General features: G+C 50.7%; 1 protein-coding gene across 2 annotated transcripts in view; it reads right to left on the reverse strand.

The window, feature by feature from the left end:
* Positions 1 to 27,436, reverse strand: part of TRIM46 (tripartite motif containing 46) — an 82,271-nt gene that overhangs the window by 35,930 nt on the left and 18,905 nt on the right. The gene's annotated exons all lie outside the window — the stretch shown is intronic.

Genomic DNA, 27,436 nt, shown 5'->3' on the forward strand with positions numbered 1-27,436 from the left:
AGAGTAGCGGGGTGGGTGGGGGTGACGACAGACTACGACAAAAAAAAAAAAAGAACTTACCTTCAGGTAGCCACATTGCACTCTTCTGCTGCTCTGCAGACAGGCTCCCAGAATCCCCTGCGGCCAATCCTAATGCTGCTTCCATGCAGCATGGGAGAAGCATCGGGATTGGCCTGAGTGCCCTCGATTTGCATTCCCAGTTATACTGGGAGCCTGTGACTGCTCTGTCCAACCCGGCAATGCAGCTCGGGCTGGAGACAGCTTCAGTGCGCATGTCGGTTTGGCTATCCTGAGACGGCCAGCCAAATCCACTTGCACACTGAAGGCAGTGCATACAACTCCCCCTCATTGCCTGTCATTCCCCTGGCCCCGCCCCCAAGACTCGGCACACTTAAGGGCCGATTCCGATTTCGGCCAGAAGGGCTCCTAACCATGTTCGGAGCCCTTCCAACCGAATCGGTCAGTGCCGGACGGATTCCTTTCGGACCGAGCCATTCCGATGGGCTCGGTCGGAAAGAAATCCGACTCGGATTTCCGGATTGCAGGCGACAGGCTCGGACAGGCTCGGAGAGCCTGTCCGCAGTCCGGAAACCCCTCAGTACTCCCCCGGTTGCCTCTTTACGACCGATGGAGTACGATGGCAGCTTTTTACTGCCTTTTTCGTGCCGGTGTGTCCAGCACGAAAAGGCATTCGGAAGCTGTTGTGAGGCTGCTGGATGGCAGCCTGGGGCACCTATGGTGCCCCTCCGTTGATCCCTGCACCCGGTGGCAAGCACTTTGGGGTGCTGGCCACAGGGTGCAGGGATGAACTGCACCCGTGCTTTCAGCAATGCAGGCATGCATTCCGCTCGGAATGCATGCTTGTATTGCAAAGTATATGAGTGCGACCGAACCCTGTTCGGTCGCATCGTACTAGCAGGGCTGTAACCGACGACAGCAGGTCGGTCGGTTACAGCTCCTGGCCGATGTCGGACGGACTCAGGTCCGCCAGACATCGAAATCCGCCCGTTAGTTAGAAGAAATCTAAAACGATCATAAAATAGGTTCAATACCCGTTTTATTTTTCACATTTTTGAGGGTGCTGGCGGGGGGAGGGCGATGCTCCTCCGCCATAGCAGAGGAGCTGCCGCTGCCCCATTGTACCAACACTTTCTGGGTCTGACTCACAGCATATGCACCCATTTTTCTTGTAGCTCTGTCCACACACTATACTGTTAGGTACTGTACTGTATCATGCTTTGTCCTACTTGATACTATGCTATACTGTTAGCCCGAAACCGGTCCCAGGATGCTTGTTTCCGGTCCAGGGAAGACCTGGCTTGGCAGTTCGGGCTGGTCTGTTCCCATGAGGCACAGGGTCAGACTGATTTGCATATAGTTGGGTCTGAACTGGGATTGCAAAGTGAGCTAAAGAACGATGATGGATTCAACCCAGATATGGGACTGGGGGTGAGTGTCTGAAAAGTTTCAGCCCTCCGTCCATCATCTCCTTGTGTTAGCACTGCTTTTTGCAATACAGTACTATATTATGTTGTGTTATATTCAAGTGCACAATAAGTGAACTACTTGTATGTTTCTAAAAATGATTATTTGCCTGGCAGTAGACACATTTTTAAATTTTCCAATATATTAGGGCACTGTTGGACAATTTTCCCCTTTACAAAGAAGTGTGTGCATTCGATAGTGCATTCCCTTGAGCAGGACGCAGGAAATTGTTTCCCATGCTGTCGCTCAATAACAATAAAATGTGAGAATCAAACTGGCTGCTTCCCAACAGGCTACATCCCACCCACTATTTCTGGCAGAAGTCCCAGTACGGGACTTCTGGAACAGTGGAAGAGGATATACGAAGCTCACCGAACACAGCAATGCTGCGGATGGAGAGCAGCGTTCTTACGCCTTGACCGGCAACAGGGACACTTTCACTACAGAACAGGAAGGGGGGCGTGGCTACGCGCGCAATGGCGGAGGACGCGCTAGGGTAGAGCTCCGTGCCGAGCTCCCCTTCCCTGGGCCGATTCTCCGCCACATTTGCCCGCAGCCGCCAGAAACTTCGAGCGGACCCTCGCGGAGCGGTAATCGGCACATGGGCCGACTTTGAAAGTGAAGACCCGGCGCGGCTAGCACCGGCCTTTCCTGCGGCCCGCCTGCGGGGCCGGCAACTCCCGGACCGGCGGAGTGACCACGAGAGGCCGCAGCTCGGGCCTACCAAGTAGGCCCCGAAAATCAGACATCAACCCGGACGGGGGCGGACCCTCCGGAGGCCGCAGCTGAGAAGCAGAGGAACCCTGACTGCCGGAAGCCGCCTCCAGCGCGCTGCTGCCTGCCTGCCAGGGGCCTGATCAGAAGACGGAGCAGACACCATACCGCACCCATCCCGCCGCTGTGCTGCTGAGGGCCCGGAGGTGAGCCGCCATTGCTTGGCTGAGAGGGGACGCGCGTGGTGGAGCTGTGACCCCGAGCTAGCGACCAGAGACCCAGCGTGGCCTGCGGCGGCCCCCTCCAGTGGCCCCCGGAGAGAACTGTGCCTTCCCCAACTGGCGGAGGGGCCGCGGAGACGCGGGATCTGTGATTGACGAGCAGGCCCCAGCCTGCAACGTCCGCCCTGCAACGAGCGACCTATCCGGCGGCCGCAACTGACCTCGGGGAACCTTTGGGCGGCTGGGGGCCCGGAATACGGAGTGAGCATACCTGGCCTCCTTACACCCGTGAGAGGGGAGGTAGAGACCCCGGGAAGACCTGACGGAGCGCCTGGGACGGAACCCCAAGCCCACGCAGAGAAGCTATCGGGAGGCACCTGGTGCCGCCTGCGCCCTGTGGGCCCTCCCCTCTGACTCTGCGACCGCAGTCCAGCCACGCACATTGACTGTTGGGCGGCTGCAGCTGGCAAGACGACTGGTCCCTGCGCAGGGGGCCCACAGCACCGCGCGTGGCATAGCCATCCATAGCCCAGGCCCACATCGAGAGCAGGACGGCGGGGGGCAGACCTGAGGCGGAGAGAGGCAGGGTCCTGGCTGGCGACCCTCGACGAGTGCACCACTGGCGGAGGCTGCCGATTCGCACCCCGAGACGACCTGGTGAGGGAGGCGCGTGGGGAGCCGGCAGACTGCTTAAGAGACGTTGCCTGGCACACGGGCCTGCCGCGGGAACACCCCTCTCCCGCACCATCTGAGACGCTGGCAGGGCGGCTCCGCACATGTCCGGTGGAGTGAGGACGCGTACTGGGACAGGGGGAGCCCCGCTGAAGGGCAGAACAGGCAAGTCGCAGAACAAGATGGCCGCCGATCAGGTAACTGCGAGGTTGGATAGCGTGCTCGCGGCTATGGAGCGTATGGAACAGTCGCTGCAGCAGACCAGAACCTCCCTGGAGTCAAAAATAGACAGTGTCGCGATTGACCTCACCCACCTGCGAGACGACCACAGGAAGCTAACCGACCGGACCAAGACGCTGGAAGGAGTGGTGAAAGAACTTGAACCCAAAGTCACTCAGACGGACAAACTAGTGCAGGACCTCCTTAACAGAGTGGACTTCTTGGAAGACAGGGCCGAGGATGCAGAAGGAAGGGCGTGACGCAATAACATTAGACTTGTGGGGGTCCCGGAAAATTGGGAAGGGAACCGACCAGCACAACGAGTGGAGGACTGGCTCAGGGACCTGCTACCCACGGACGCGCTTTCACCGCACTTTGTAGTGGAGAGGGCGCACAGAGTTCCAACGAGGCCCAACACTACAGGCACGAATCCAATGCCGCTCCTCTTCAGGATCCTCAATTATAGGGACAGAGACACGGTGCTGCGGGAAACCCGAAGACTTGGGGAAGTCCGTATAGATAATGCCAATATAATGTTTTTTCCGGACTACACTGTCCAAGTGCAACGTCAACGGCACGATTTCCTAGAGGCTAAGCGGAGACTACGAGACGCAGGCTTGAAATATTCCCTCCTCTTTCCTGCCAAGCTGAGAGTGTTAATAGGCCCTACCTTCCCTCCTTTATCTTGTTGGGCCAAACCCCCCTTTTTTGTATAAACTTCTAGAGCGAGTCTGTACTCGAGTGGGTACTTGGACACCGAGGTGTCCTTTCTACGATCACATCGATAGCAGTGGAGTCGTCCACTGCAGAATATGGCAGAGAAGGACACATTGTCCTTTACAGAGAGTCACATTCAAAATTTAATTGCTTCTTCCCCTTTTTCATCTTTATCTTTGAGTACCTCTGCTAAACAACAGAATGAGGTTGACAAATTGACAAGGTTGCGCAAAAAACATATTAGGACTGAACTACATGGTTATTTTCTCCTCCAGCACTTGCGGGCAGGTACTATCCCTTGGGGATTACAGATAAAAAATATTCCTGTTATTTTTACAGAAGATCCAGAATATAAAAAGGGTTTTAGCTACATCAACACAAAATGTAGTAGGGATTTGATGGTGCACACCATAGAAACGGCACAGAGATTGTGTAGCCAAGAGGAAAAAGAGATAGAGGATCTTTTAAAAGCGATTGCTGAAAATCCAACAATATCTGATGCAAAAGCACTAATTGAGAAGGTGGAGAAAGAGATCATTACCTTTAAAGATCATACAATTAATGTCAAAACTACACAGTTCGAGAGAGACTCGAAAGCATTTAAAATAGAGCAGGAATATCCGTTCCTTAAGGAAGATTACTATACAACAACAGACTCTAGGCGAGCATTAACTTCCTTCCAAGGGCGTTCAAGGAATCGATTTATTGGTTTCTCTGATACGTCATCCTCCGATTCCTCCCCTGATTCACGACCGGGGCAACCAAACAAACAAGGGAATCCTAATCAGCCTTTTTTAGGCAGAGGACAACAAAACCGGGTTCGTTTCAAACAACCCTGGGAGATGCGGACAAGGAACAGGCAGTACAACAACTAGAGCAATCCACTATAGTTAATCTCTCGGACAAACAACTTACAGCAGACGAAATAAGTATCCTGAATTTTGGGCTTAAATTTGTCCCTAGCAGACGCACAGATTTCACTAAGATGAAATTAGAGGCACTTGAATTTTGCCGAAAAATTAGGCTGAAATCTTATTTTTGGGGTTCAGAAGTGGCCAAAAATCTTGAAATAACTGGCTTGAGAGTGAAATCAAAATTCACTCCCACCATGAATATACCCAAACAGGTTTATGCCTTCGAACAGGCTGTACTTTCTTCCATAACAAAGTTGGAAAAAGCCAAATGTTATGTCAAAAACAATATCACTAGTGGACAGTCAGCAGCCATTCAGAATCTGAAAGAGGATAATTCAATTGTCATCAAACAAGCTGACAAGGGCGGTGCGGTAGTAATTTGGCCCCGCCCTATGTATTTGTCTGTAGGGAAATCACACGTGGAGAACCGTGAATGGTATCGACCGGTCAGGGAAGATCCCGTCCATGAGATTCAGAGTAAAATTGACAAACTGACCAAAGTGGCATTGGAACAAGGCTTCCTAGGTCCTAAAGAAAATGAGTTCCTAAATAAGAAACAACCGAGAACACCAGTCCTGTATTTTTTACCAAAAATACACAAGAACAACTTAGAACCACCCGGAAGACCGATAGTCTCGGGCTGTGATTCAGTTTTAGAACCAGCATCTAAATATATCGATTTTTTCTTGAAACCGTTTCTCCAGAGTGTAACATCCTATCTCCGAGATACAACTGATTTTATCACGAAGGTGGAAGGTTTCCAGTTTAACAAAGAGACACAGATTATGGCCACACTGGATGTAACGTCATTATATACCCAAATCCCCCAGGACGAAGCACTTGAGGTGATTGAAGTATATTTGGAATCTAGGGAAAGACCACACAGGGTCCCCACATCCTTCATATTATCGTTGGCTGAAATTTCACTTAGAATGAATTATTTTAAGTTTGAAAATGAATTTTTTGTACAGGTCAAGGGTACGGCCATGGGTTGTCCTTATGCGCCGGAAATGGCTGTACTATACATGGCTCAATATGAGGAAAGATTTATTTTCAATAACAACCCTTTTTCAGACAACATATTGCAGTGGTGGAGGTACATAGACGACGTCTGGCTCCTGTGGCAGGGGAGCCAGACCGAGCTGGACCTATTCCATAATTGGGTTAATTCACGACATACTGATATAAAATTTACAATACAATCTAGCAAAAGTAAAATGACTTTTCTAGATGTTTCAATGAGCTGTCAAGATGAACAACTTGTTACATCACTGTACAAAAAAGAGACAGACAGAAACACTATTCTGCATTATAAAAGCTCGCATCCACAGTGCCTAAAACAAAACCTGCCGTATGGACAACTACTACGGATCAGGAGGAACTGTACTGAGTTAATGGACTTTGATATGCATGCTGATTATTTCTGTAAGGAAATGGAAGGGAGGGGATACCCTAGAAAATTATTGAAACACTCTAAAAAAAGAGCGAGGTTTACACCCAGAGAGACCCTATTAGAGAAAAAGATCAAGTCTGATTTGGAAAAACTTGTCTGTGTGACAACCTTCGGGCCTCACACAAACAAGTTTAGACAAATTGTTTTGAAAAACTGGCATCTTTTGGAAAATCTTGATTTTCCTATGCCAAAACCCATTTTCGCAATGAAAAAGAACCTGAGTGTTGGTCAGCAGCTAATACGTGCTGATAGCTACATTCCGAAACCAAAAAGCAATTTGACAACGCAATGGAATCTACCACCAATCACTGGACACCACAGATGTGGAAATTGTATTGCCTGTCCGTCAACATTGGAGGGTGAGATTTTTGACCATAATGGTATTTCATGGAAGCATACAAGTTTTACTAATTGTAGAACTAAAAATGTGATTTATGCAGTGCTTTGCCCTTGTGACAAAGTATATATCGGCAAAACAAGTCAACAAATAAACACAAGAATAACTCAACACAGATCGAGAATAAAGAAAAAGGTTCAATCTGCACCCATGATCGAACACTTTGTAGCCTTAAATCATAATGAGAATCAATTTAAATGGACGGTTTTGTCCTCAATTGATTTGAAACATCGCTCTCCTTGTGTAGAAAGCGCTTTGTTACGCAAAGAAGCGTACTTGATAATGAAATTTGACAGCATAAATCGAGGTTTAAATTGCATGAGTGAACTTAATAGAGTGTAATCCACCGTTTACTCTTTGTTTTCAGAAAAAGGTGATAATCAGCATGGGTTCTTATGGGTTAATACAAATTTTCTTGAAACCCACATACCGTTCAGGGGCAAGGAACCATTTTGGGCAATAAAATACAAATCCCACAATTCAATGTGTTGTATAGCTGAGTAGTCCCGCCCCCTTTTCGACCACGTGGGCTCCAGCTCAGTAAAGGAGACAGGAGAATGGAGGCTTGTCCTCGCTCCCACTGAGTTTGAGTCATTCACTGGAAACGATCATGATGCTTTGTTAAAAGGTAAGCGTAACTCCGTTTTACACAAAGAGGCGCGCGGACACGCATAACTTTATAACATGTCTGGCTCACCGCCGTATACAAACTGTATCGGTTTCCGTTTTCAGATTTTGAATTCGGCTCAGAACTGATCACTCCCAAGTCGTGGCGTCCTACTTGCATTTGAAATCGACCCTAACGTAAGTTGAACTCGTGCGAGCGCTGGTAGCGTTCGTGTAATAATAGAGGGACAAGTGACTGATATGTCTTTCTTGAACTGCTTTCACCTTTTTAGATTGTTTGAACCCGAGCGCCATTACCTCAATAAATGAATTTGAAGGTTTGAGACCACTACGCCCTAGAAGAGCACCCTTTAGGTAATCCTTTTGTCTTGAGAAACAAAAAAACATATGGTGTTGTTAGTGTTGATAAACAAGACGACTTAGCCTTTGCTACTTTGTCACATACAGGCGAGCACTGCACGAATTCACACCAGAAGGTCTTAAATTCCGCTGGTGAAGGCCAGGTATGTAGGTCTTTGTTTAGAAAAATGCGTAATCATTTTAATGATGATTTGGGAAGCACAATACAAATTAGTTGTTTGTCTTTTTATCAGAAACAGTTGGCTTTTATCAAAAGACTCATCCAGCCCTGATGAGAGTCCGGCAATATAAAAAACCAGGACTTGAAACGCGTCGGCCACTATATTAAGTATAGTCTGATCCCTGGACCATAGGAGTCTTTGTAAAAATTCATCATTTGCACCTTTGGAACATAATGTATTGTTAACTGTGTAAAAGTGACTTTGGTTTATATATTACAACTGTTTGTCTTTTCTGTTTTTTGTGTGATTTATTGTCATTATATTTGCTTTGTTGTCAGTATTGCAATTTATTTGATCAAATGTTCATTGGACTTGTACTGTATTTGTGATAGCACAAGAATGGATTTTTTGTTTAGTAGACTATGTATTCTTTTTTGGAATTTATTGTAACATGAAGAATAATTAAAACTAATCAGCCAAAATCGATGGCTAGGGTAAACGCATTCATTTTCGTTTTCCTTATATTAGTAATAACTTCTTAAAAAATTGGAGGAGAGGGTTGTGAGAAGTTGGCCTGATGTGCAGTGTTCACTATTCTAGTGATCACTATATATCAGTCCAAACAACCCTTATTGATGATTGGTTGTAAGTCAACCTTATAGACCAGCTATCCTAGTAGCATGGATACGAGCAGTCTAAGGCTAAGACTCTAGAGGGCGTGTTAAGCCAGCTGTTTTACCATCACATTACCCCTTGAACACCCAGTGAAAGGACACCACACAAGTGTTATGAAAATAAACAATGTATTTATTAGAATCACAACAACCCTGTACTCTTTATGAGGACAGGGTGCTAAGCACACAACAAAACTCTTATGAAAATACTTAAGTTAGCACGTTATACACAAATGCCCGAGGGGCACGAAAAACCATATATTCTAAAAGTGGAATGCGAATTACTAGCAGGTAAGTAACAGTACTAATAGGCTTTGGAATCGCTAGGACTTGACTAGGGAATCGTTAGATTACTTCCAGGAGACCTAGGGGACTCGGGTGCAGAGTGTGCACTCTCACGCGGGATGCGGGACAAAGTCTATGGAGGCTAGTAAAGGCAAAGTTAGTGTTTACGGGCGAACCCGACCTGGTAGGGAGAAAACGACAGTGGATCCTGACCCTTGGATAGTGAGGCTATGCTGGGACACCGAAGTGCCGAAGTTACCTAGCCCAGGGGCTGCAGCTGCATAGGTCTGAAAAGACGTCGGGGATCTCGTTGCCGGACCAGGAGCCTGGAAGGAAGAAGTTGCTGGCAGGCGACCAGTGAAGGAAAGTTCGATGGATCCAAGCCTGGATCAAGGAAGAAGAAAACCTGAAAGCAGAGGGGACCAAGTTCTTGAATCACTAGCCAGTGATTAAGTGGGCACCAGAATGGCACCGGGCGAAGTCACCGCAGTCAGGTGAGTGGGCGCTGCTGGGCTCTGCAGTCTCTCGGACCAGGAGGCGTTGTCGGCGACCAGGATGGAGGTGCGAGCTGTCCCACGAAGGTTCTTGCTGTCGACGTCGCTGGACCCAGGATTGGGCAACAAGTCTTGGCAAATGCAAGGCCCACGCGGTGGACCTAAAATGGCGTCTTGGGCGGACCAGGAGGGTCCAGGGTACTTCTCCGATGGAGGGAAGCAAGGGTCAGTCTGGAGCAACCAGACCAGCAGCAGTGTTGTCGTCGGGCGTCGTTCAGAAGGCCACAAGCCAGCGGGCTAGTAGCCAAACAACGCGGTGAGCAAAGCAAAAGCAGAAGGGCCCCACGCCGATCGTGGAGATGCTGGGGGGCTACTCTTCGGTGCTGGAGCTGCTCAGGGTGGGGGCTTCTCGGACCCCAAAGCACTCACCAGGAAATTACTCGGTGGGCTTGCTGTGCAGAAGTCGTGCAGTCTTGGCGATGGCCGGTCCCTCGAGGTCTCGTCGCACCCACGGTTCTCAGCTGGGCTGTAGAGGTGGGTAGAGGTCAGAGGTGCCAGGGAAGCCGGTTCTCGTCGAGCTGGGCAGTCGGATTCCGGAGGAAGGACGTGCAGCAGACCGCAGTGTTCTTTAAGATGGTGCCTGCGGATGCAGGGTGACTACTCCTTAGTCACAAGGGAGAAATCTTAGGAAGAAGTCTTGAGTTCCTTTCGTGGAAAGTAGTTTCAGGATTCAAAGATGATCTGAGTTGGAAGGGGGCCAGTCTCTACCTTTATCTGGGAAAAGGGGGCTGGCACGCGACTAAGTCCTGCCCTATGGGTGGGACCAGGAGGGGGGTGGTTACACCCACTTCCTTGGCGGGCTTTTCCCCAGCACAGGGTCTGGAGTGTCCCTGGAACTGGTTCCAGCCAGCCTATGCACAGTGAGCACCGGGGTGCCACGTGCAGTCACCTTCCTCTAAAGCCCTGCCTACCTACAATACACAAAGCCCTGTCTGGGACGGTGCTGGCACCGCCCCTGGCAGGAAACCCTTTGTCCTTATCTCCTGCTCTGGGAGGACTCCCAGCAGCAGGAGGGCAGACTTGTGTCTCGGTGGCAGCATCCATTTTGTGGATGCTAAGGCTCTGTCTGACTTTTAACCGGGTTATAGGTTACATGCATGTCGTGTCCCTCTAGAAGGGTGGAATGCTAACCCCGTTGCCAGAATTGGCGAGGGGTTAGTATTCCAATTCGTATGACACCTTACTCGACATGTTTTGATAAAGCGATACCAGAGTTGGCATTTAACCGCGAGGATTATAATGCACTTAAGAGTATATGGTATGCGATATCATGGAAACGGCTAAGGGATAGATCCCGAAAGCCGCAGACAGGCTCAGCTCATGCCAGAGCACCATCTCACACGATTCCAAGCACTCTGCCTTCAGGATTGTTAAGGCCTGCCATAGGAGTGACTGATAGGAGATCTGTGTGTCCATTTTGGGGTTAGATATAGGTATACTATATCTAAAGCAAAGGGTGAGTACACCACCTTGCCCCAGCTGTCGTGCAGCCAGTTGTGTCAGTTTTGGATGGCCAGCCAGGGGTGGCATAATACATGCTGCAGCCCCTGGTAGGCCCTGGGTACACCTATGCCCTGGGTACCTAAGGTACACTGTACAGGGACTGATAAGGTGGCTCAGTATCCAATTTAGATATGTACCTAAGGTACATGGAATCCATTTTACAGAGAGAGCAGTGGGCCTGAGGTCCTGAACAGCAGGGCCTCAGGTCAACTAAGTCAGAAAACCAGCAAAACACCAGGCAAAAAGTTGGGGGCAACCATAGTCAGGGATCAACCTTCCTACATAACCCCCCCCCCAAACGAAAGGAGATAAGGCTATCCTTGTCCAGGTAAGCCTATATTGCCTAAGTGGCCATTTAAGGAAGTACCAGCACTGGCATGGTTACCCCCTATGTCATGGTCCACTAAGCAATCCCTCACCCTAAGGGTGTCTGAGGGTCTCCACCATAGGGAATCTCTACCTGTGGTGTGTTTTGTCAAAGAAAAAGGCTGGTGCTGAAATGGAGTACTGAAGTGAGGCTCCACTAACTTTGGGCTCAGCTTCCTCCAATCATCATCCACCATAGAGGCCTTTCTTTCCAAGACTGAGTTGTTTTGGGCTCTCAGGGTCAACCTCTGGCTACCTACAGCTGGAGGTTGGGTCCCTCTGTTTGGCTTACTGGAGGGACAGGTCAGGTCTGGGGCCCTCAGGTCCCAAGTTTGGCTGTGCCCAACAGTGTCCATCTGTGGGAGGTCCCTAACTAATTTTAAGGGGGATCCCTCAGGAGTGTGTCTTATTTTCACTTGGCTAGGTCTACTAGCTTCAGTGCCCTTAATCTGCTGATTGGGGAATTCTTTTGGACAGGGGGCCCCTTGGGGTCCAACACTGGCCTCCCTGACCTCTACAGCCCTGGGCTGACTGAGGCAGGGTAGAGAGGGGCAGGTTACCTGCTCCAGACTGGGTCCCACCTTGGAAGGGTCCACTGTCATCAGGGGTTCTGCCAGGCTAGGCCTGACTACCTCTGTGGCAGTTTCTTCACAAGGGGTCAGATCAATTCCCTGAGGAGGCTGATCCTTTCCTAAAGTCTGGTGGGAGGGAGATTTCTCTTCCTCCTCAATACTCTCTGTCTGAGTGGAGTGATCCATAGTTTCAGGCTTCACAACACTGTCATCTGTCTGAGTTTGAGCTGTGGCCATCACAACTCTCCCAACCTTTTCAGGAGGGGGCTCAGTTTGGGTGTGGGCTGTGACCATCACAGCCTTGACAACCTGTTCTGGGAAGGAAGTTGTCTGAGATTGGGTTGTGACTGGCACAACCCTCCTGACCTGTTCAGGGAGGATATCTTGGACTGGGGCTGTGGCTACCACTGCCCCACTACCCTTACCATGGATGTTCACCATTCTAGAATGGGTCTCTTGCTCTACTTCAGCCCAGGCTGAGAGCTCTAAATCGTTCCCCAGTAGGCAATCTACAGGCAAGTTTGGTGACACTGCCACTCTCTTGTGGCCAGTGACACCTCCCCAGCTGAGATTGACCACTGCCATGGGATGATCTCTCTGTACTCCATCAATATTGGTCACCTGGTATGTGGCACCAGGTAAAAGTTGCCTTGAGGGGACTAGACTCTCAGTCACCATAGTGATGCTAGCCCCTGTATCTCTATAGGCCTCAACTTTTATACCATTGATGAGGGGCTCCTGTCTGTACTTGCCCAAAGTGTTGGGACAAGTTGTGAAGTTGGCAAACCCCATGCCAGTCTCACAGACAAGAGTATCTAAGTTTGGGGTCCTGGTTAGGCCAGAGTCCCCAGGAACTCCCAAAGTAAATGCACCCAAATTCTTGGGGGCACTCCCACCACCTGGGGGATTACTACTAGTAGTAACAGGAGGTTTGGGAATGTTACTTGGGGGTATGTTTTCCTTATTGTTATTCTTTGGGCAACTGCTGTCAGTTTTTAAATGACCCACCTGTTTACAGGGATAACAATAAGGTTTCTTCTGGTTATTGGAAGGATTCTGGGACCCACCCCCCTCAGAGGATTTTTGGGGCCCTGATGTGGTTTGATCTGGAGATTTATTCCCACCCTTCTCTTGAGGCTTGGTTGATTCCTTTTTCTGGTCACCACCTTGGTTCTTGGGCCTAATCCTGGTTCTGACCCATTTGTCTGCCCTCTTACCCAATTCTTGTGGAGAGGTCAGATCAGAGTCTACCAGGTGCTGGTGTAATAACTGGTTCTGACAATTATTTAAGACTTGCTCTCTCATAATAAGATTATACAATCCTGTGAAGTCAGTAACCTTGCTACCCAGTAGCCAGCCTTCCAAAGCCTTAGTGGCACAATCAACAAAGTCTGACCAGTCCTGAGACTGAGTTTTCTGGGTGTCTCTGAACAGCAACCTGTACTGCTCAGTGGTTAAGCCAAACCCATCAACCAGTGCATCTTTCAGGACCTGGTAATTGTTAGCATCCTCTACTCTTGTAGTGAGGAGCTTATCTCTACCTTTACCATCAAAGGAGAGCCACAGTATAGCTGCCCACTGACTCTGGGGAATGCACTGCACAGTGCAGGCCCTCTCCAAAGCAGCCATCCATTTCTGGATGTCATCCCCTTGTCTAAAGGAGGGCACTATTTTAGTCAGGTGTTTAGTATCTAAACCCTTCTCTCTATCTCTTGGGAGATTGCTGCCACCAGTGGGAACTATCCCACTCATCTGCTGCTCTCTAGCAAAGGCAAGCTTCTCTTTGGCCAGGGCAAGTTCTTCCCTTTCAATCCTCAGTTTGGCTTGTCTCATCCTTGCTTCATGCTCTCTTCTCTGAGGGGAAGTCCATCTCCACTGGGGAGAGCTCCTTCTCCTCTGGGAAGAGGCATTAGAGTGCAGAGACCTATTGGAGTCCCTAGAAAGAGATCTATCTCTCCTAACTCCAAGGTTAGGCCCACTTCGGGTTAGTACTGGGGGGCCCCCAGATCCTAGCCCAAGTAAGTCTAAGTTGGTCCTAGTTAGCCTTCTGACTACCTCAAGACCTTTGTCTACCTCATCCCCAGAGAGTTCCTCCTGATCCCCCTCCTCAACTGCTGAATCAGTGTTGGGGAGGTCTGGATCCCCAGAGGTTCCCTCTAAGGCTGGCATATTCTCATGTAACTGAGAAATCTTTCTGGCATCATATGTCTCTAAGAGACCTATCAGAAAGGGAATTGTGGGGTTAGACCCCTGCTTCAGTTTCCTGGGGACACAGATCTGTCTCATCTCCTGGAAGCTGAGAGCTGCATATCTTGAGGTGACCTGTGGAGGGTCATCACTGACCAGGGGAGTCTCAGTAGAGTCCCCCTGAGTCGACATGCTTTTCTAGTGAGGTGTAAGTGGTGCACTTACCTACACTATATGTTTGCCTACTGATCCCTTGCTAGAGTTGTAGTTTAGGGTGTGCTAGGCCCTAGGAGCTACAACAGCTGGTTCAGTAGAACTCAGAGTATTCTAAGCTAAGTTATATGTACCTTTAGTACTTATGTGATCTTTCACAAGATATTCTTAGGGCATGTGTGGTAAAACAACAGCAAGCTCAAATCCCACCCGCTGCTCACCAATGTGAGAAGTTGGCCTGATGTGCAGTGTTCACTATTCTAGTGATCACTATATATCAGTCCAAACAACCCTTATTGATGATTGGTTGTAAGTCAACCTTATAGACCAGCTATCCTAGTAGCATGGATACGAGCAGTCTAAGGCTAAGACTCTAGAGGGCGTGTTAAGCCAGCTGTTTTACCATCACATTACCCCTTGAACACCCAGTGAAAGGACACCACACAAGTGTTATGAAAATAAACAATGTATTTATTAGAATCACAACAACCCTGTACTCTTTATGAGGACAGGGTGCTAAGCACACAACAAAACTCTTATGAAAATACTTAAGTTAGCACGTTATACACAAATGCCCGAGGGGCACGAAAAACCATATATTCTAAAAGTGGAATGCGAATTACTAGCAGGTAAGTAACAGTACTAATAGGCTTTGGAATCGCTAGGACTTGACTAGGGAATCGTTAGATTACTTCCAGGAGACCTAGGGGACTCGGGTGCAGAGTGTGCACTCTCACGCGGGATGCGGGACAAAGTCTATGGAGGCTAGTAAAGGCAAAGTTAGTGTTTACGGGCAAACCCGACCTGGTAGGGAGAAAACGACAGTGGATCCTGACCCTTGGATAGTGAGGCTATGCTGGGACACCGAAGTGCCGAAGTTACCTAGCCCAGGGGCTGCAGCTGCATAGGTCTGAAAAGACGTCGGGGATCTCGTTGCCGGACCAGGAGCCTGGAAGGAAGAAGTTGCTGGCAGGCGACCAGTGAAGGAAAGTTCGATGGATCCAAGCCTGGATCAAGGAAGAAGAAAACCTGAAAGCAGAGGGGACCAAGTTCTTGAATCACTAGCCAGTGATTAAGTGGGCACCAGGATGGCACCGGGCGAAGTCACCGCAGTCAGGTGAGTGGGCGCTGCTGGGCTCTGCAGTCTCTCGGACCAGGAGGCGTTGTCGGCGACCAGGATGGAGGTGCGAGCTGTCCCACGAAGGTTCTTGCTGTCGACGTCTCTGGACCCAGGATTGGGCAACAAGTCTTGGCAAATGCAAGGCCCACGCGGTGGACCTAAAATGGCGTCTTGGGCGGACCAGGAGGGTCCAGGGTACTTCTCCGATGGAGGGAAGCAAGGGCCAGTCTGGAGCAACCAGACCAGCAGCAGTGTTGTCGTCGGGCGTCGTTCAGAAGGCCACAAGCCAGCGGGCTAGTAGCCAAACAACGCGGTGAGCAAAGCAAAAGCAGAAGGGCCCCACGCCGATCGTGGAGATGCTGGGGGGCTACTCTTCGGTGCTGGAGCTGCTCAGGGTGGGGGCTTCTCGGACCCCAAAGCACTCAACAGGAAATTACTCGGTGGGCTTGCTGTGCAGAAGTCGTGCAGTCTTGGCGATGGCCGGTCCCTCGAGGTCTCGTCGCACCCACGGTTCTCAGCTGGGCTGTAGAGGTGGGTAGAGGTCAGAGGTGCCAGGGAAGCCGGTTCTCGTCGAGCTGGGCAGTCGGATTCCGGAGGAAGGACGTGCAGCAGACCGCAGTGTTCTTTAAGATGGTGCCTGCGGATGCAGGGTGACTACTCCTTAGTCACAAGGGAGAAATCTTAGGAAGAAGTCTTGAGTTCCTTTCGTGGAAAGTAGTTTCAGGATTCAAAGATGATCTGAGTTGGAAGGGGGCCAGTCTCTACCTTTATCTGGGAAAAGGGGGCTGGCACGCGACTAAGTCCTGCCCTATGGGTGGGACCAGGAGGGGGTGGTTACACCCACTTCCTTGGCGGGCTTTTCCCCAGCACAGGGTCTGGAGTGTCCCTGGAACTGGTTCCAGCCAGCCTATGCACAGTGAGCACCGGGGTGCCACGTGCAGTCACCTTCCTCTAAAGCCCTGCCTACCTACAATACACAAAGCCCTGTCTGGGACGGTGCTGGCACCGCCCCCGGCAGGAAACCCTTTGTCCTTATCTCCTGCTCTGGGAGGACTCCCAGCAGCAGGAGGGCAGACTTGTGTCTCGGTGGCAGCATCCATTTTGTGGATGCTAAGGCTCTGTCTGACTTTTAACCGGGTTATAGGTTACATGCATGTCGTGTCCCTCTAGAAGGGTGGAATGCTAACCCCGTCGCCAGAATTGGCGAGGGGTTAGTATTCCAATTCGTATGACACCTTACTCGACATGTTTTGATAAAGCGATACCAGAGTTGGCATTTAACCGCGAGGATTATAATGCACTTAAGAGTATATGGTATGCGATATCATGGAAACGGCTAAGGGATAGATCCCGAAAGCCGCAGACAGGCTCAGCTCATGCCAGAGCACCATCTCACACGATTCCAAGCACTCTGCCTTCAGGATTGTTAAGGCCTGCCATAGGAGTGACTGATAGGAGATCTGTGTGTCCATTTTGGGGTTAGATATAGGTATACTATATCTAAAGCAAAGGGTGAGTACACCACCTTGCCCCAGCTGTCGTGCAGCCAGTTGTGTCAGTTTTGGATGGCCAGCCAGGGGTGGCATAATACATGCTGCAGCCCCTGGTAGGCCCTGGGTACACCTATGCCCTGGGTACCTAAGGTACACTGTACAGGGACTGATAAGGTGGCTCAGTATCCAATTTAGATATGTACCTAAGGTACATGGAATCCATTTTACAGAGAGAGCAGTGGGCCTGAGGTCCTGAACAGCAGGGCCTCAGGTCAACTAAGTCAGAAAACCAGCAAAACACCAGGCAAAAAGTTGGGGGCAACCATAGTCAGGGATCAACCTTCCTACATGGGTACATCCAGTTTGTTCTTGTTAATAGGCCCTACCTTCCCTCCTTTATCTTGTTGGGCCAAACCCCCCTTTTTTGTATAAGCTGAGAGTGGTGGCGCGGGACAAAACCTACTTCTTTAACACCCCTGAAGAGGTCGGTGAATGGCTGGACAGCGGCATAGAAACGACGCCACGGCAGGCACCAGGGACCGGGACGAGGCCGAGAACACGTGGGCCGCGACGTCGCCGTGGGAACAGAGGCCAGCAGAATAGGCGCCCGGAGGAAACATCGCGCCACTCCCCGCCAGCAGATCAAATGCTTGAGGAACAACGAGATGCGCTTCGCAGAATCTCCCAGTTGAGCAATTCGCCAGGATCGGAAGTCGCTCTGGACCCTGGCCAACAGATGATCCCTAGCGATGATGAGGCCATTTACGGGATACCGGACTCCCAGGTATCAGTGGAACTCCCAGAGGTCACACCGCAGACGGCGGACATGCTCCACTGATGGCGCTTACACACTGATCGAATGCCCTGTTGCACCGACGGGGACGGAGCAGTGACTGAAGGGACAGTCGGACGAGCTGCACGCTGGTCGTCTGCCGGAATGGCTCCCAGGGCCTGGGCGGTAGCCGGCTTGTCCTTCCCACAGTGAGTACTTCCCCCAGACTCATGGCCCTTGAGGAGGCAGGAGGGTGGTGGAACAGTATTGCCATAATTACCCCTTCACACCCCCTAGTCTGTGATACCACCTTCCCCAGCCTCGCTAACCGGTCGGGGGATGCAGTAACCCCCCTCACCGCATGACTTTCCCACACTGGGTTAACGGAGGGTCGGCAGGCATCCGCTCACCCACTACAAAGACTGGCCGAGAGGGTGGATCCCCTCATGGGGCTGTCGACGCCAAGATCTGGTGAACTGATTATGGCTGCATGTACACTAACGCATAAGGCCCAGGGAAGGGCTTTGATCTTCCTTATTGTATACCTATTTGAACCGCCCGGACCGTGATTAGCACACGATCCCCCCAGACTTGAAAAGTTGTCCCTCTCATTTTGAGGATATGGACGGTGGCCCGTTTCGCTACTGCCCTTTTGGTATTTTCGGGGAGTTTCCCCATAGTTGGCTTTTACTGCTAATTGTTTTTTCCCCCTTTTTTGATGTCTTCCCGAAATTTATGAGTGTAGTGGGGGGGTGTCCATGGGAGAGTTGAAAGTGGGAGCACGATGGATGGGTGCTGAGCAGATGTGTGTGGGGGCGGAGGAGGGGAGCATACTATGGCACGATGACGACGAACAATATATGCACCTGGAATATTAGAGGTATGCACACTCCAGCACGCCGTTATCAAATATATTCCTACTTGAAAAGGCACCGGGTGCAGATTGCACTCCTGCAGGAAACACACTTGAACAAGGCGGAAGTGGTCGCACTGCGGCGCAAGTGGAGGGGGCAACTGTATGCTACTGAGTACTCCTCGTTCGCCCGGGGAGCGCTGATATGGGTGAAGCCGGGTACCCCCTTTGCAATGACTGATGTCCAAACTGACCCGGAGGGCAGATATGTGTTGGTGAGGGGCCGCATTGATGGGCAACCTATAGTACTGGCATCCATATACTCTCCGAACACGGAACAGGGGGGCTTCCTGGCACGCGTCTCAGAGAAGCTGGCGCCTTGGCACGGAGTCCCCTGGGTTCTGGGGGGGGACTACAACACGGTGCTGGATCCCACACTGGACCGCTCGGCCCCGCCTAGACCCGATGCCACATCCCTGGGAGCCACGAGGGCACTCACCCAGTGGGCGACACAATGGGACCTAAGGGATGCATGGCGCGCACATAACCCTAACACTAAAGTATACTCCTACTACTCGGGGGCACACTCGTTACATGTTCGCTTAGACAGATATATGGTGTCCTCGGAACTGCTGTCACACATAACAGATTCGCAGTACCTTGGCAGAACACATTCTGACCACAACCCGCACACACTGCACATAGCTTGGGAGCGCCCACACCCGCCCATCCCCACGTGGCGCTTACAGCCGGCTCTACTGCTAGACGCCCCCTTCCGAGATTCCCTGCAGGCCTGCGTGGCGGGTTACTTTGCTGACAACTCGGGCACGGCGTCCTCCCCGCAGATCGAGTGGGACGCCTTCAAGGTTGTGGTGCGGGGCCACTGCCTGGGCACACAGGGCGGCATCCAGACACAGCTAGAGACCGATCTGCGCCGAGTAGAGGCTGACTTGCTCCGCTGGGAACAGGAGGCGGTAGAGGGAACAGACGACGGGCTGAGTGAGGCCCGTGCGGAACATATGGCGCTACTAGAATGATTGCGTAACGTTAACTATGCAGCCCACTCGGCGCGAACACACCAATTCAGCGACAAACCCGGGAGACTGCTGGCCTGGCTGGTCAGACAGGAGGGTCGTACTGAGCCGGTGTCCGCCATCCGGACAGCCGTGGGAGAGGTGGTGTACACTCAAAGTGCAATACATAGGGCCTTTGTGCAGCACTACCAAGCCCTATACAGGTCCCAGCTGCGGGTTTCGTCGGTGACCATAGCGGCCTACCTAGAGAACGTCCCACTGCCGTCCCTAACGGACGACAGCGGGGAGACTTGGGGGCGCCTTTCACACAGGAGGAGATGTGCGAGGCTATCTTCGCCCTCTCCAATGGCAAATCACCGGGTCCAGATGGCCTACCTGCCGAATTTTTTAAAACCTGTTCAGATGCACTGATCCCGGAACTGCTTAAAATGTATAATGCTGCGATAGAAGACTCGGCGCTTCCGGCCACGCTAAATGAGGCCAACCTGGTTTCGCTTTTGAAGCCAGGCAGGGACGGAACGAACATGGGCTCCTACAGGCCTTTGGCTATGCTGAACACTGATTACAAAATCTTCACCTCTTTGCTGGCCCGACGCCTAGCTATAGAGGTCCCTGCCCTGGTACATGCTGACCAAAATGGTTTCGTGCCGGCGAGGAGTACCTCGCGCAATCTCCGCCGTCTCTTCCGCATACAGGAAGCCGCCGTGACACACTGGCCGAGATCGGGTTGTCTGGTTCTCGACCTCGAGAAGGCCTTCGATTCGGTGGAGTGGCCCTATCTGGGAGCAGTACTGGACAGATTTGGCCTGGGAGACGCATTTGAGGAGATGGTTGGCCTAATCTATCAGCGGCCCAGTGTCAGAGTGCGAACGGGCAGGCTGCTCTCAGAGGCGGTGCGGGTGCGCAGAGGCACCCGACAGGGTTGCCCACTGTCGCCCCTACTCTTCTAACTGGCTATCGAACCCCTGGCTGCGCTGCTGAGAACACGGGGGGCGGGCTGGGGGATCCCACTGGCTGATGGGACACATATAGTTTCGCTATACGCGGACGACTTGCTTCTATACATACGAGACCTCACAGCAGTGCCGGACGAACTGTCAGATATCTTCCAGACGTTTGAAACAATGTCGGGGCTTAAAGTCAATTGGGCGAAGTCCGGAGTGTGTTCATTTAGCCGAGACACGCAGGAGTGCGACGTGCACCTAGGAGGTGTCAGGCTAACCTGGTATCCTACCACCTTTAAATACCTTGGAGTGCACATATATAGAGACGTGGAGAACGTACTGGAGGGGAACCTGGGACGAGCCATGTCCTCTTTACGAGCCCAGATGGCTTTCTGGAAGACACTGCCACTAAATGTACCGAGCAGGATTGCTTTAACTAAAATGATAGCATTGCCTAGACTGCTCTATCACTTTGCTAACACCCCGTTCTACGTCCCCGCAAAGATTTTCCGGGACCTTGAATCGATGATCCGAAACCTGATCTGGAATGCGGGACGCCCCCGAGTGGCCCTGACAAAACTATACTCCCCAGTAACGGAGGGTGGGCTGGCGGTTCCTAATATGGAGTTGTATTACTTGGCGGCACAGCTGCAATGGGTGACACACTGGCTGAGCGATGCGCATTTAGACGACACAGCCACCTCCACATACATATGGACACACACACAGATACGCACACTGTTCCATCCCTTGACCATGGGGCCGCGCCCGCTGCCTCTACATGTAGATGTGGCCCGCAAGTGTTTCCTCCGCAGTTTGAAACTGACCCGGGAAACCAAGCCATATGCGCCTGCGGTTTCTCTGTTGGGTACACCCAGAAGAGGTGGAGCAGTGACGGCGCGCACTCTAGAGAGTTGGACGGAGGCCGGAGTGGAAACGATGGGCGACCTTTACGCAGACGGGGCTTTGCTCCCATTTGAGGAGCTGGCAGAGGGCACGGGTCTGCTGGCGGGACAGTTCCTGACCCATGCGTCTATCCTGAGGACATACACAGACTCCTGGGGAGATATTCGGGAAGAGCCGCAGATGCACCATGCAATGCAGTATCTGCATGTGATGGGCAGTGGTACTCACATCATTCACTGGCTGGCGCAGGCCCTTCTACTACACACACAACGGTCCACACAGCCGATTCGAGACAAATGGGCTACCCACCGAGGGAGGGAATGGACGGACAAGGAATGGACCATGATCCTAGCTGGCCCTATGAACATCCCGCGCAGCACCCGCTTCCGAACTATCCAATTTTATATAATGCACCAGGCGTACTTGTCCCCAGACAGGATCAACAAATACTTCATGATTGACACCGCTGCCTGTCCCAGATGCGACCTGATAGGCGCGGACATTTTGCACATGCTCTGGAATTGCCCCTCTCTGGCCACATATTGGGGGAGGTGACATCTCTCTTAACGCACAGCGCTGGCCCGGGGCTACCACACACTTGGGAGGCCTGCATACTGGGTTTGTATAGAAGAAATAAGCCTAATAAGACTCACACCAGATTCTGGGATTTAGGCCTCATCACAGCCAAGCGGTTAATCACCAAACACTGGAAAAAGCGGGAGCCGCCAATCCCCAAATACTGGTGTGCTTCCTTCACCAATTGGGCTAGAGCAGAAAGTGTAGCTTTACATCGGGAGGAGGTTGCGGGCTTGAGGCAGGTTCCAATTGCGCAGCTCTGGGATGGTTTTGTGGGATCCCTCCAGAAAGAAGGCGCGACCAGGGGATTCATATAGGGATCGCCATGAGCGAGATGACACAGATGGAATAGATGAGGATACGCTAGGCGCGCAGATGGGGCTTTCCCCCCCCCCCAATGGCAGTCGCGCGTTCGAAGCGCTGGCTGTGTGGCATATCTAGATTGACTGAGGTTGCCGCCTCCCCGGTTGCCCAGAGGGATGACAGCTGCGCCCATAACATGTTCAACACACTAACTGGTGGGCCGGATAGCTGTCTACCTGCACACGCAAAAACAACACGAAGGACCGTTACAGTATCCTCCTGGCTACCATTCACGACGACACTCTCTTACACACACTCTCCTTTCCCATCCACCCCCCCCACTCCCGTATAAAACACCCCCCGTTTACCTGTTCTGGATTCTTGCCTTCCATATATAGTTCATGAGCCTGGAGACATACACGTACACCGTATCAGACATTGGCACTGATGGGGGTTGCGCCTCTCCAGCTAACTGACAGGCTATACAACTACCCGTACGAAACACTACACAATGTAGGGATGAAACGAGAAGCTCCGCTGTCTCTTAGTGGGCGGAGTACCTCGTGGCAAGGGTTGACCACATAGAGAGTCAAATACACCCACACTATTGACAAACACCGGAGGTCTGCACGCAATCTTTATGGGTTTCGGAAGCACGGCTGCTGCCATGTTCCTTGGAGATACAGCTGACAAAATGGGACACACCGATGAGAAATGTCCAGTTTACAGAGTTGAAATGTTTTTCTTTTTATGTATAATAAAATAAGACGTCATTTGAAGGTACATTGTACATAAGAGCACCTGTAGCGCGAGGGTTACTGTTAACGACCTACGGCTTTAGGTAGCCGATGTGTGACTGCATATATGTCACTTGCGTCTATTTATACATCACGGACACCCACAAGTTGCAGCCGGCCCTAAGGGTTGTAGGCTATGCTATATGTACTGCCATGCGGAACATTAATAAACGTCTTAAAAAAAAAATAAAAATCACTACAGAACAGGAACATCTTGTTTGCATTCTTTAAATATTGTCAGCTTTGCTTTCGGTTCACTGGTGAAGTTTAAAAAAAATGCATAATGTTATGCTTTGTCAAACGTAGAAAATTTGCACAGCCTTGGTTGGCGCAAACTCTTTAGCAATGCATTATTCCGAATTGGAGCAAGGTGGATATCGCGTCTCGAAGTCTGGTTATAAAAGGAAATCTTGCTCATTGCCGAATTAGTGCTAATGAATAATAATATGGTTATTATGTTAAAGAAAAGAAGGGTTTGGGGATGTGTGCTGGGACTCCAATTACTGTTGGAGGTTCTCTGCAATTTGCATGATTTTCTGTTGCTTAGATTCTATTACAAGGCGGGAATCTCAGTTATGACTCATCTTCTGAGAAACTCTAGCAGCAGAAAGAAACAAGCATTTACAATGCAACGGTTTCGCCTTTGCAAAAGTTTAAGCTATTGGCATTGTAAATGACAAACTTTTTATTTATGTGTTGGTTTTGAAAACAGATAAATAAAAGGCATTGTCATTTACAATGCCAATAGCTTAATCTCTCGCAAATGCGAGACCTATTGCATTTCTTAAAACAGCACGAAGAGAAACAGAGCCTCTTTCGGAGACTCCTCGGTTTTTTCATCCCACTTAAAGCCCTGCCTAAATCTATAGGAATCAAAGCTGCAATATTTAAAATAATACAAACCGCTAAATAAATAAACGTTCAAGCCCATGTCTCTTCTTTAGGAACCAACATTTACTTGCATGATTTAATTTAAGATACAAAGAAAAACTCAAGCAATTCTGCCCTTGATATTGCAACTTCATCTGCGAGAGTCATCATGTTTGGCACCACTGGGTAAAACAAGACTGCAAATTATAACCCACTGAATGCTTGACCTATGCTCAGATGGATATTAATTGCAGACAAAAGTGTTTTCACTGCTTTTAAGACTCTGGCCATTGCAAAGAGGCTCAGTCAGAACAAACATCATTAAAGCGTTAAGGTACAGTGAGCATGTAATTTACAGGTCAGCAATCTTCACGCCTGCGTTCCCAAAACACACTAGCAGAAGACCTCGGAAAGTTGTTGTTGTCGTCTGCGCCATCGCAGCCAGTAGTTGCAAGGCAACAGTGCCCGGCATATCCGATCTATAATGGTGAAGGGGGTCGTGTTAATATATGAATGAAGAAGCAGGGGGCTGTGTTAAAAACATTTCTATCATTGATGGAAAGACACAAGAGGCAAGCGGGTGCTATCCAATGTATGCAATGATTATATTACATAGTTTGCAAATCCTCCTCCTGTGCAGAGACACCCGAGACCTAATTGTAGATCAGAAGAATGCAATGCTATAATGGGTGTAATCCCAGACCTAACAAGCAACGGAGAGTGAAAGGGGAGGGGGGCGGTAACGGGGAGGGGGGCGGAACGGACACACGGGGAGGGGGGCGGAACGGACAGCGGGAGGGGGCGGGAACGGGGCACAGGACAGCGAGGGGGGGAGGGCGGGAACGGGGCACAGGACAGCGAGGGGGGGGGAGGGCGGGAACGGGGCACAGGACAGCGAGGGGGGGGAGGGCGGGAACGGGGCACAGGACAGCGAGGGGGGGCGGGAACAGCACACGGTCAAAAACAAGCACTCACCCACCTGGACTTCCTCCAACGTCGGTCGGCCGCAGAATGAGAGCAACATGGCGCCGAAAAAAACAAAAACAACTCCGCCCACCGCCGCATGACTCCACAGAGGGAACGCCCAGGGAAAAAAATCGAGGGAACGCCCACGAATCTGGTCCGTGAATGACGGACAGATCTCTGTTCCAATGGCTAGCCTCCTTTTATGGAGCTAGCCAATGGGACAGGGGGGCGTATTCCATTTTCCTTACTGAAATCAAGAGATTTCTCTGGAGGGCGGAGCTAAGAGCTCCGCCCTCCAGCGAAACCTAAAAAGGATGCTGCGGCATGGACATGCTGGATTAAAGACGTTTTACTAAACACAATGAAGAAGCGTTTGGGTTACTGAGAGACATGATGCACTAAAATCATCTGATGCCAATGCTGAAAGGGGAAGTGTTGTATAAAGAGTTGATATCCAAGACAGTACCTGCCATTGTAAACTTTAGAGGGCCTTCTTGCTTTATTAGAATATACACGAAATTAAAAGTTGTTCACATACGTAAACAGCTAAACTTGGGTACAGACCACTCACTCCCTCCCTCGCAAAATAGGTACTGTCCAGACCAAAAAAGACAGAAACCTACATACAGGCTCTCGTAAACATTTAAGGAACCGAATACCATGATTATAGCGCTTGGAACGAATACAAGTGCTAAGTATCCATGAAATGAGTACCTGTCTGCCACTGGGAAGAGCCGGAATAGTCTCCCACTAATAGTACTGCACCGTTTCTAAAACCGGCAGGCACGTTTCCTACCAACATGAAGTTAAATACAGGTACTCAGTACCTGTCCAAGTAAAGCTCTCCATGAACCACATATGCACTTTCAAATGGGGGTGAGTAAAGTTGCACAAATTCCTAGTACACAGCCCAGTCACATCGTGCCAGGGTGCAACGGGGACAATTACGATGGAACGTTTAAAACATGGACATTTTATTGACAATGAATAATTGAACATATAGAAATACTAACCTGTTCTAGACGCACTACAAATCCAAAAGAGAAACATTTAAAACTACCAAGTTACATTTTTCAAAACCTATGTACGTGAGAAGAAGCATACGATTACTTTAACAAACAGAAAAGCTTAAAACGCCATATCGAAGGGTGTACTTTCACCTTCATGTCCAATTCATTCCAATGAGCTTAAAAGGGAGCTCTGATAGTAACCCCGAGGAGCTCTCCTCCGCCTTCGCAGCGGACTTACAAATCACAAGCATCCAACAGCAACCCCAAACTGTCAGGTGGGGCCGGGGGCCAGCGAGTTGGAAGGCTGCAGCGAAGCTCCATCACAAACTGTGTGGCGGTGGGAGCTGGCCAGCCGCAGCCCCACACAGCGTCGTTGGCGAAACTAAGGGAGGCTCAGCCCCGCCCCCACGGAGCGGTGGTGCAGAACCGGACAGTTTGGCCTCGCAGAGGGCTAAAGGTGGTCAGTCCGGGGGCATCCCAGGCCATCCCCGCGCGCCACTCGGCGCCTCCTCTCAACAACCAAGAGTTGCAAATGGCACTCACCGCACTAGTAGCGGCCCGGGCGGGGGTGCAGGCCCGTGACAGGGTAGCGGGAGAGGGACCTTCCAGGCGGGAGCCACTGAGGTCGGAGCGGGGGAGGGCGGGGCACCGGGGGTGACGCGCGCTTGACAAAGGTACTGACCGGGTGGCTCTCGATGGATCTTACAAATAGGACAGGGGGCGCAGTGTGATTGAAACCTTAAGGGAAAGTACTCACCAGCAGCGATCCGGTTTACACGGATCACTAGAATATTCCAGCTGTCTCGTGTGTCAATTCACTAAGGCAATTAAGGACACGCAGTTCACCCAGTAAGAAGTAGGCATGTCGGCACTCTCTTCTCAGCTATCTCACCCCCCCCTGACGGAAGGCGGGGCGTGCAGCAACTAAATGCTTCGTCAAGTAACGTGCATACTCTGGAACCTCTCAGCCAATGACTAGCTGGAATGTGTTTTCTCAGCCAATCACAATCCACAAAATGCAAGCCTTCTGTTGTTGCAACCAATTAATAATTGACAAGAGATCAATCAGCCAATCTGGTAAGAAGAGTATCTCCATCCATTCTAAGATAACGAGGAGTAAGGGGAAATGAAAATCTTTCTGAAATAATGCGCTACCTGGGTAATTCTGCACTGTGGTCTCCAGAATTTGGCAGCCTCCGAGCAGTGTTCGAGCTCGGCATCTGCGCTGTCGTTTCCTCACAGAGCCTGGATCGCGGAGCCGTGGAGACAGTATCGCACCTGCGCAGTCGGTTGTTTAAGCAGCGCTGGTGCCAGGGGAGTAGTGAAGTGTGCTCCGCACTGGTGAAATTGTTTTCTTCACAGCGCCTGAGCCGGGGAGCGGTGGTAGTAACACTGCATCTGCGCAGTAAAATTTTCCTCACTGAGGGGGTCTGCCGGTGATGGAAAGATTAAGCGGCGCCTTCTCCTGAGCAGAGGGGAGAGCAGTGAGGGTGTGTAC

This window comes from Lissotriton helveticus, chromosome 12 (genome assembly GCF_964261635.1).
Source record: "Lissotriton helveticus chromosome 12, aLisHel1.1, whole genome shotgun sequence".
Classification (NCBI taxonomy): domain Eukaryota; kingdom Metazoa; phylum Chordata; class Amphibia; order Caudata; family Salamandridae; genus Lissotriton; species Lissotriton helveticus.